This window comes from Candoia aspera, chromosome 10 (genome assembly GCF_035149785.1).
Source record: "Candoia aspera isolate rCanAsp1 chromosome 10, rCanAsp1.hap2, whole genome shotgun sequence".
Classification (NCBI taxonomy): Eukaryota; Metazoa; Chordata; class Lepidosauria; order Squamata; family Boidae; genus Candoia; species Candoia aspera.
Window position 1 is genome coordinate 15,070,696 of NC_086162.1, and position 10,199 is coordinate 15,080,894.

Sequence of the window (10,199 nt, forward strand, 5' to 3'; positions counted from 1 at the left end):
TAGACTAACACAGCTTTTCTCCTGCAGTGTCTCTTTGGCCCCCATGAATATCTTTTTCTTGTTCCCTGAGCAAAGTCAGAGTTTATTTCTAGTGTTTCTGGAATCCTTTGGGGTCTGAGGGATTGAATGGATCCCTAAGTCTTATCCTGGTGCAAAGCTTTTCTGTTTAGATTGTTATTCATTATGGTTACCATGTCATTTTTTCTTTCTTTCTTTTTCCTTTCCTTTCATTTATCAGTTGTGATTAGAGAGGGAGAGATAGATAGAGATAGAGATGATAGATAGAGATAATAGAGCTGAGATAGGTAGATAGATGATAGAGATAGAGATAGATATATAGATGAGATACAGATACAGATACAGATACAGAGATGGATGATATAGGATACATGATTATGTGCCATCAAGTCAGTCTTGACTCAACATCCACATATAATTTGAGATTTGAGCCTGGTTATTTGTGCCTCAAGTGAGAACCCTTGGTTGGTTTGTTCAATCATCCATTTGTTTGTTTCCTTGGCTGTCCATGGTGTTCTCAGGAGGCTTCTCCAACACCAAAGTTGAAAAGTGTCAATACTCTTTCTATCCTGCTTCTTCAAAGGTATATACAAATAGATATTCTAAATAGCTATTAGAAATATTTATCCATCTGTCTATCTAATAGCTTCCACAAAAAAAAGCCTAGGTTTGCATAACATTCTTCAGCAGATCATTTGGGGACTGGAACTGTAATCTTATTCATCTAACTAGATTCTCATCACCACCACCCCATAGACTGCAGCGTGAGAGCATAAAAAGTTATTTTCGTGCTTTGTAAGAGCTATCCAGCTTTCATTTTCAAAGCATCCAAGGTTTGTTTTTTTTAAGATACTTGTAAAATAAAGCTGGGGAGGAATGAGAAAGGGCACTTAGAAGTAGCACCATTTTATTTAATAGCAAACTCCCTTGTTTGTTCTTTTTCCCCAACTACAGATACATATCAGAAGATTGATTTGTGTTCATTAAGTTGACTTTTATAAAATCCAAGGGTATGTGTAAGTGTGGGTGTGAGTATAAGAGAGATCTGTCTAACCCTTGTGAAAGCAAAGATGGGAACTTTTGCCTCAGAAGTGAAATTTGAAAATTCTGCAAAAAGGCATCTTTCAAACAAGCTGCGTATCTCAGACAGAATGGCAAAAAAAGGGTCTGTGGCTCCTGTCAAAATGAAAGAACCTATTCCTGTTAGCAATGAAACTTCATACTGGAGCAAAGGATATTATATGGAAAGACTGAAGACAGTAGAGATATTTTTCTGTGTCTGGTCAATAATATTGACTTTGTTCTCTCTCTCTGCTAAAAAGAAAGGTGAAGAAAAATTAAAAGGGAGGGAGGAAGGGAGGAGACTAATTTCTCCACACATAATGCTTTAGGAAGTGGGGGGGCGAGGAATCTAACATAGCAGCAAGAGGCTGCCTCTTGCCTCCGTAATAAGCTAATATAAAGATCAAATTTCCCTTAAATTGAACTTGGCCCCAAGTGGCTTCAGGGACACAGCCGTGCAATGATCTTGGCAACAGTATAGAAGAGCCTTGCTAGCGCCTTTTTCTGGGATGTGTTCTGACTTCCCAGCCCAGCCTGCAGCCTGAAATTCCCTGGTAATCTCCCATCCAAGTACAAACCAGGCACAGCCCTGCTTAGTGTCTGAGGTCAGATAAGGTCAGCCATGTTCTGTTACCTGCTGTTCAAATCCATAAGACTTTAAAAACACATATGGAAGACAGCCATAAGATGGGACTCACTGATGCCAAGGGCCCCTCAAGACAGGATTTTGCTAAGCAGCCCTTCAAACCTCAAGCCGGCCCAACTCTGAAATAATACTTCCTTGATTTTTGTTCTAATTCAAGCCGTGCAACCATACCTCCCTTGGTCTCATAACTTTCTGTCCTCTTCACATTGGCTGTATTAAAGTAAAGCTCACTGATTGCTGCTTGCAATGCAGAAGGAGTATCGCCACTTACAAATGTGATTGTGCATCCTTTCATGTGCAACTGCCGTATTCTCAGCAGCATGTTCTTTCATCGTGATGGTTAATAACAAGATGTGAATACAATAGCACTGCCTGCCGCTCCCTGGATCTGCCTACAAATTGGTGGCTCAGATGGGGATATTGCTACCACAGGCCTTAAACAATTTCCTCATGTGTCTGGTTATATTTATTCATCCTGAGCTACCCTGAGCCAAATAAAAATACTAAAATAGCTCTCAGCGTGCTTGGTTTCAAAAATATCCATACATGGCAAAGACAGTGATGGACACAAAATAAAGAAGCACCCCTGTGTGGAGGAAAGTGAATAAAACATTGATTGTCAAGGCAAATACTGCCGAGCTTCATTGCACATCAGATTAAAATTGGAAATGAGTCCAAGACATCCATTACCTCTTCCCCAGTCTCTCCTTCCATTCTAGATCTAGAGCAAACACTAAAATGATATCGGAAGCTAAAAGAAGATGTCAAACTGTCAAGAGGAAAAGATGGGGACTGAGAGCCAAGTCTGGGGGGCAGGACATCATCCGAATAAAGAATCTGAAATGGAAAAGAAAGATGCATGGGAAAGTTCTGAAAGAACAATTTGAGAGAGTTGAATGGGGGGGCTCCTTTTCCAAAGAACAAACCAAACCAAAAATAAGGCAGTATGAATGGTCAACTGTATCAAACACTGAAGAGACATCAAAGGAAATTGGATGGGAGAGAAGCAGAGAAGGTCAAGAAGAATGTAGCGAGTGGAAAGTACAATCCAAGGGTTAAAACAAAAAGAAGGAGGAGGAGGAGGAGGAGGAAGGGAAATAATAGCTACACTGGAAAAAGATCATTCCCTTGGATTTTTCTGCAGATGAAAGAAAGATGGCAACCTGTCTCAGACTGAGCCCATACATGCTGGCTTGATTTACACGTGGTTTGCTGAGGTGTAATAATAAAAAGTCAGCTAAAAAGCCCGCTGCACAAGGGCACACATCGCTCCTGGAAAATACAGGGAGGCAAGACTTGCCTGGTAGATGGGTGGTTAGAGAGTGAAATCCAGAGCCAAGGAAAGTGTGGGTTCAGAGATGTAATTGTAATCCATGGCAGTCTGAGACCCAAATGCCAGCCAGTCTGAGTTGAACAGTCAAGCAACAAAGGGAGATGCAGGAACACAAGAACACACGTCCCAGATTAATGAGTTGTTCCCGAAAAAGGGCCAGCCACAAGTAGCTGTTCTGAAATATGCCAGATGCAGCTTCAGTTGCTTCTCAATGAGCCAAGCGGAGCACCCCTGGTGAGCTCCCCAAAGCTGGCAACATGTCCTTGGCCACTCTGCCAGGATCTGGCTCTTCATCACCTAACTCTTCCTGGACCTTCTCCTCCTGAGTTTCTGTTGAGTCAGCCCCAGGTGGCTGATTTATGTTGACTCCTAAAGAGGCCAGTCTGATGCATCAGGACCCTCAGCCTCTGGCTCCAAGCAAATAAGAGATTGGGGGTGGGGGGGATCCGCAAAGAGGTTTCAAGCTTAGAATCGGAAAACAATGGCATGTTTAAAAAAAAAAAAAGACTTTACTGGAATAAAGATAAATTCCAAATAGGAGAACGAGATGAAAAAACAGAAGCAGCTATGCAGCACAATCCTGTACTTCTTTATTCAGAAATACAGTAACAGTTATTGAGTTATATATAGTTATAAGAAGGCTGATTTCCAAGAAAGCTTTATTTCTGGGGTGGATAGCCTATGGTGGGACATCCACATGGGATCAGCAGCATCAAAGTGGCAAGCAAAACCAGGGTGATCAAAGCCCACCCCGTTTTACATGGGTGTGATAGATGTGACACGTATTAAAAGGGAGTGGGCTTTGATCAACCAGCCACACCCACAATTTTAACATTGTTGACCCCCCTCTCTGATGAACATGCCAACCTGTGGTGGAATATGATCTCCATTCCACTTTTACATCATTCCCTGGGTTCCTTCTCATTACATTGCCAATATTTAATATCACAGTTGATCATTCAGTGATTACAGTTTAGCTGGCTGCCACAACTTAGAAGTGCAGTTTTCTACCATTTTCAGATGGAAAAGTCCTAGAATAAACTTAACATTAAAAACAGAAACAAAAACAGAGCCACCCCCTGATAAAAGTTAAGAAAGTAATTCCTAGGTCTGTTCATATATTTGAGATGGCCAGCCCACTTATCTTGCCCACTGTGGGCCTTGTCTCCTCCAAAGAGGAAACAAAACACATTCAGCCTCTATCACAAATTTTGACTACTCTTGCTTCAGTTGTTGAAGCAACAAAAATGACAAGAGGAAACTGGATCAAAAGGACAAGATCTCAAGTAGAAGGATGCAGGAGAAAAGATTAAAGGTAAAAAAACAAAAAAAGGAAATCAAGTAGGAAAAGAAAGGGAGAGGCCCAGCTTAATGCTATTTGAACTGAAATAAGCAACTGAAGCTAGACTTTACACACACACGTGTGTAATATGTAGTTGATCCCTAGGTGTTGTTGAGCAGAGATTGAAAGAGGAGTAAAAACATTCCAACCAACAAGACATTGCCCAAAATCAAGGGCCACCATCCATGCACATTTGGGATTCGAAAACACTGCAAGAAAACTAGAAGGAACGTTCCCTGATCCTCTGATGGAGTATATCAAAAAAGAATCAATAAATTGCTTATAAGTTCCTGAGGCTCTCATGTGTCCTGTGCTTTGCTCTGATTCACTGCTGCAGCTGGGAAATTCTCATTCAGCAGAGCAAGGGAACAGCTCATGTTGAAAGATGCAGGAAGACAGAAGGAGGAGGCATGTATGATGCCCAGGTTCACATGCGCACACACCCCAAAACACCTTTATTGATTCAGTGCAAATGACAGAAGGCTAAGTGGTGTTATTCTTAATTATTGTCAATGTCAGGTCTAATCACTAGGAGTCTGGCAGAAAGGAAACAGGAGATGGAGGCCGGTTTATCTGAACTGGGAAAAAAAAGATAGCACCAGTTTGATTTACATTCCAAGGGTACCATCTAGTGGTTAGTGTGAAACTGGAGATATTCAGAAGGAAAGTGATTTGCAAAGCTAATTATAAAAGCAACCTGTAGAGGACTGTTTGCTTGTTTATTTATTTATATTAATGCTCTTGGGAAGAATTTTTTTGCACAGCTAGCCTTGATGGTCTTGCAGATTATGTTACGTTTTACTTTTCTATATGAGCACTACGTTTCTTGCATGCAAAGCTTATTAAAGCATGAAGACGGGAATGAATGTGCCTCAGTGGATATAATGGTAAAAGATAATGGAGTTAGGATGCCATAGAAAGAGAAACAAAGGCAGCTCAGCCAAACGCAATGATAATAAAGAGGAATTAACTGTCTCCAAATACAGAAATTGCATGGCTGGCACCTAGCTGACTTCAGGACTAGGGGTTGGGCTGAGAAGTTAAAAACAACAACAACAACAACAACAACAACAATGCCATGTTCAAAAGGGAAGTGGTTTACCACTTCCATTCCCAGGGAACTACAGGGATGCAGTCACCAGGAGTTTATCTTACTATTTATGTAAGAATTGATACGACCACCCAACTCACAACATTGTGACTCCAGGCAGCATACAGCAATAAAAACAAAATTACAATGTCCCCAATGACAAACAGCCCAAAATCAACAACAACAAGAACAAAACACAGTCTGAATACACCAACATACACTACACCTTGCAGGACAAGTTCATCTGACATCCTGGCCCCAACACCCAAGGGAGCAGCCAGGTCTTCAAAGCTTTCCTGAAGGCCAACAGGATCAGGGCCAGTCAAATCTTAGGGAAAGATCATTCCACTTAGCAGACACTGTAACATCTTGATTTAAGACGTGCAATAAGAAACCAGGAAGTTGGTGGCTTAAAATATAGTTCAGTTAAATTTGGATTGTGCAAAGAGCAATTTTCAAGCCACGCTGAGTGATCGTTCAAGCTTACCTGCATTGCTGAAAGAGCTGTTTGAGTCCATGAACTCAAGGAAGCTTTGTTGATGAGACTTGGAAGTATGGTGACTTCCACCATGAACTGGCAAGTGATTTTCAGAAAAGATTGGACCTTGCTGATAGAGTGTATGATTTCTTTATAGATGGTTTCAAGTTCAATCCCCAGAAGCTCCAGTAGCACTGGGAATATTCCTGACCAAATTCAGCCAGTCAGAGAGACCCTGGGGGACAGTTGAATATTCACAGGAAACTTTCTTCCAACTCCCTCCCTTTTTCCTCAGTGCATCCAAAGGCAGTGATTATTTTTCTCTGATGTTTCTTGATCCCTGAAATCAAGAGTATGTGAGGAGGCCCTAACTACTGAAGTAGCTCTTTTGATTCTACTCAACTGATTAAGTTTACTGCCTTGGATGAAAGGGACAATCCATCTGATTATTTCTATTACTGAAACATATATGTTTATATAGTATAAAACATAGCACAGCTCCAGAGATAAAAAAAACTCTATGTTCATTAAAGTGCAGATTACAGAAGGAAGCAATTCACAACATTCAGATCCCCAAGGCCTGGTTTAAAAAAAGAAACCAGGTTTTGATGGCTTTCTGAAACCCAGTAGGGTAGGGGCCATATTGATCTCTGGGGGAATGATATTTCAAAGAAGGCAGGGCAACAATTGAAAGGCCCACCTCTGAGGCCTTTGAAGGCAGCAATTTCTAAGTGAGGAGACCTGAAATAGACTTTCGACCAAATCTTACTGGATGGGAAGAACAAATTAGGAGAAGGTGGTCCTGGAGATATTCAGATCCTATGCCATGAAGTGATAACCAGCATCTTGGTTTGCATCCAGAAGCCAGCTGGTAACCAGTGTAGTTCTTAATAGCAGTATGATAAGAGCAGATCATGATGGGCCCATCACTACTCAAGCCACATTCTAGACCAGCTGTAGTGCCCAGGTAGTCTTCAAGGGCAGCCTCATGTAGATATATTTGACTTGTCTTCCATTTTGTTGATAAATTTCTTATGAAGTAAAAACTGATGCAGTCAAACAATTTACACCATTTCTTCAGAAACCAGCACATAGCCTATTTAAGGTTGTCTTTCAAACTGCAAGTTCTGGATTATAGAGGGGTCATTTGTAACTCAGAAAAGCCTGATACTTGGTAAGGGGTGCACATTCTACAGGCATTTTAAATCAATATGTTTTAGGATGCAGTCATTTATAAATCACAGCCTGCTCATCAGCAACATATGGATGAATTCAACATTGCACACACTACCTTTATTTCTACATAATTACTGTGGATTGTGTAATTAAAAGATTAAGAATGTGTCTGGAATGAAGGACATATCTCTCTACTGTTGGCATTCGAAGCTGGTTTGAATCTTTTCATAAGGTCTAATTATATTGCCAAACATTGTTGCCTAGTCTACTGTCTAATTAACATTAGAGCCAAGAATGCAACTTTTCATATTTTAAACTGGTACAAGTGGAAAAGAGGGGATTAATTATGAGCAGATTTGGCTCATAAAATTACCATTGTATGTTGTGCTTGGGAATTTATCTGGGTCCTTAAGGCTGTAAATATGTTTTGCCCTGTACATGAAAAGCTGACCAAACATTAATATTCATGACCTTGAAGAAACATCTTGATTCTAACCAGAAAGAAGTAAACATAAATCATGGCTGGTCCAGTATCTTTGCAACAAGTTTCAAATTCCATATGCAGAAGCTCACCAGTTGGCAGTTACATCTTATTTCACTAGGCATGAGGACACAGCTTTCTCCTAAAGACAACAAGGAACTTTGAGGGTTGATAAGATTGCTATCATTCCATCCCATGTTGCCACAGCCCAAGTCCATAAGCTGCTGTCAACTGAGGAAGCCATCTCACTCTGCCTAACGATATGTCCATGCATATGGATAATGTCTATGAAGGCAAACTATTTGAGAATGCACACAAGCTGAATACTTCCTGAAGGTCTTCAGCCAATCAAGTCTTGACTTTCTATATCTCCTCTCAAGCCATCGTGGAGGCAGGGAAGGAAATGGCCCATGTGCCATGTTGCCCATAACTCCATTATCCATCATGGTTCATCCTCTAATGCCTTAGCGAGCTCACCACTCTTCTCCCTGCCTGAACACAACTTAGAAAACTTAAATGAATTCAGCTAAATGTTCAGCTCTATCCACTTTTTCCCAGTTTGGATGCCCTCCAGAAATAAAGATTTTAAGTCCCAGAATTCTCCAACTAGAAGGGCCATCACTGAGAATCCTGGGAACTGGTCCACACATCTGAAGGATGCCAAGGCCAGGAAATGGTGCTCCAGTCTTTACGTAGAATAGCTCTAGCTTCAGAAGTTTCCTCTCCTCTCCTTCCCTCCTTTTGCCACACCACTCTTAAAACAGGTTAAAACTCAAAATACAGTCTCTTCCAACGACTACTGTCTAGACATAGCTGTAAAACAGAACATCAAGTTCTCTTTGGAACATATTAGCTGCAGCAAATAAATTTAACAGATTGGCTAAATTGTATACTTCAGTAAATCTCACCTCCAAACAAAAATCACACCGATTTCTGTTCCTCCTTGGTCACTCCTCATGGGAAACAGAACTTTCACATAAGCAGGTATATGTATGTCATCTTGGTCTCATATGCTTCCATTACTACTGTGTTCATGTTCTATGTGCACATGAGAATAGCGGATGAAAACTCTGACCATAAAGTTGGTAAAATACTGATGCATTTATCTATACAGGTAGTTCTCACTTAACAACCATAGTTGGGACTGGAATTTCAGTTGCTAAGCAAAGTGGTCATTAAGCAAGTCCAACCTGATTTTACAACCTGTTTTGAAGCAGTTGTTAAGCAAACCACTGTGGCATTAAGTGAACCATGTGGTTGTTAAGTGAATCACACGGTTCCTCATTGATTTTGCTTGCCGGAAGCCAGCCGAGAAGGCCAAAACTGGTGATCACGTGACCACAGGAACACTGCAGCAGTCATAAGTGTGAGAACCAGTTGTAAGTCAGTTTTTTCAGCACAGTCGTTACGTTCAAACCATCACTAAACAAATTGTTGTTAAGCGAGGACTACCTGTAGACTAAGGGAACCCCAAAACGGCATGGGTGGATAGGAAAAGATCAAAACCAACCAGGCAGAAGTCTTTTCATCTCCTATTTTAAGGATTCACTTTTTTCAAGCCAGGTGCAAAATTATGCTTTTTGGTGGTATGTTGGGAGTTGCACTCCAAAATGTAGGTGGAATCAGGACAAAAAGGTAGGTAGGATAAACTCTGAAGTTGATTTGATGGAAATTTAACAGATGTTTAATTAAGTTCATATAGTTAATATGACTGTTTTCCAATATTTCATGTTTGTTTTCTATTACATTTAAGAATACTGTTTATGGCTGGAGATCTCCAGGGAATACCTGTATGTCTTTGAGAAAGGCATACATGTTCCTTGCAGCTTAGGATTTGGATTCCTGTCCCAGCTCATCTACCATATAAACAAAAATGTTGTGAATTGCACCTGAGATCTTCTGCAATTCATTGGTGACTTTTTACCTTTTTGATTTGCAAGCCTAAAGCTATGGATCAGTTTCTTATGGTCATATATGTACAGAGCCTGACGCCACAACTTTACTTTGGTATGCTTTTAATTTTTTAATCAGAAAAGTGGGATTAAGATATGAAGAAGAGAAAAATGATCAGCAAAAGCCACAAAACCCAGGATTAAGTCTTCAGTGACCTTTATTTTTTTCCTACACAAGACACCATTCATTTAAGCATGATATTTCTGAAAAGGCCTTTTATGTATCCTCCAGTATAAAGATTTTGATACAAATCCTTTTAAAGAAAAAAAATGAAGTTCAAATAGTTGTGCTCACACAGGGAGGGGTGCAGTGGTGATCAGCAAATGCGAGATAGATAGCGTGGCCTGGGACTCATATTTTAGTCTTCTAAAGCCAACAGGAATGGTAGTATCCCTGGCTGGGCTTAGACTGGCCTGTAGCTTCAATACTACCTACAGAGAGATCACATTCTGCCTTGGCAGAGAAGAATGTGAATTGTGTGACATTATAAAGATGACAAAAACATCATAACCAGAGTCTCCTTCGAAACCAATGTTCTGCACTTCCTGTTTGATTTGACTGACGTTTTTGTTTGCTGAGAGTGTAGTCCATAATAATATTCAGGGATGTTTGCAGGGTGT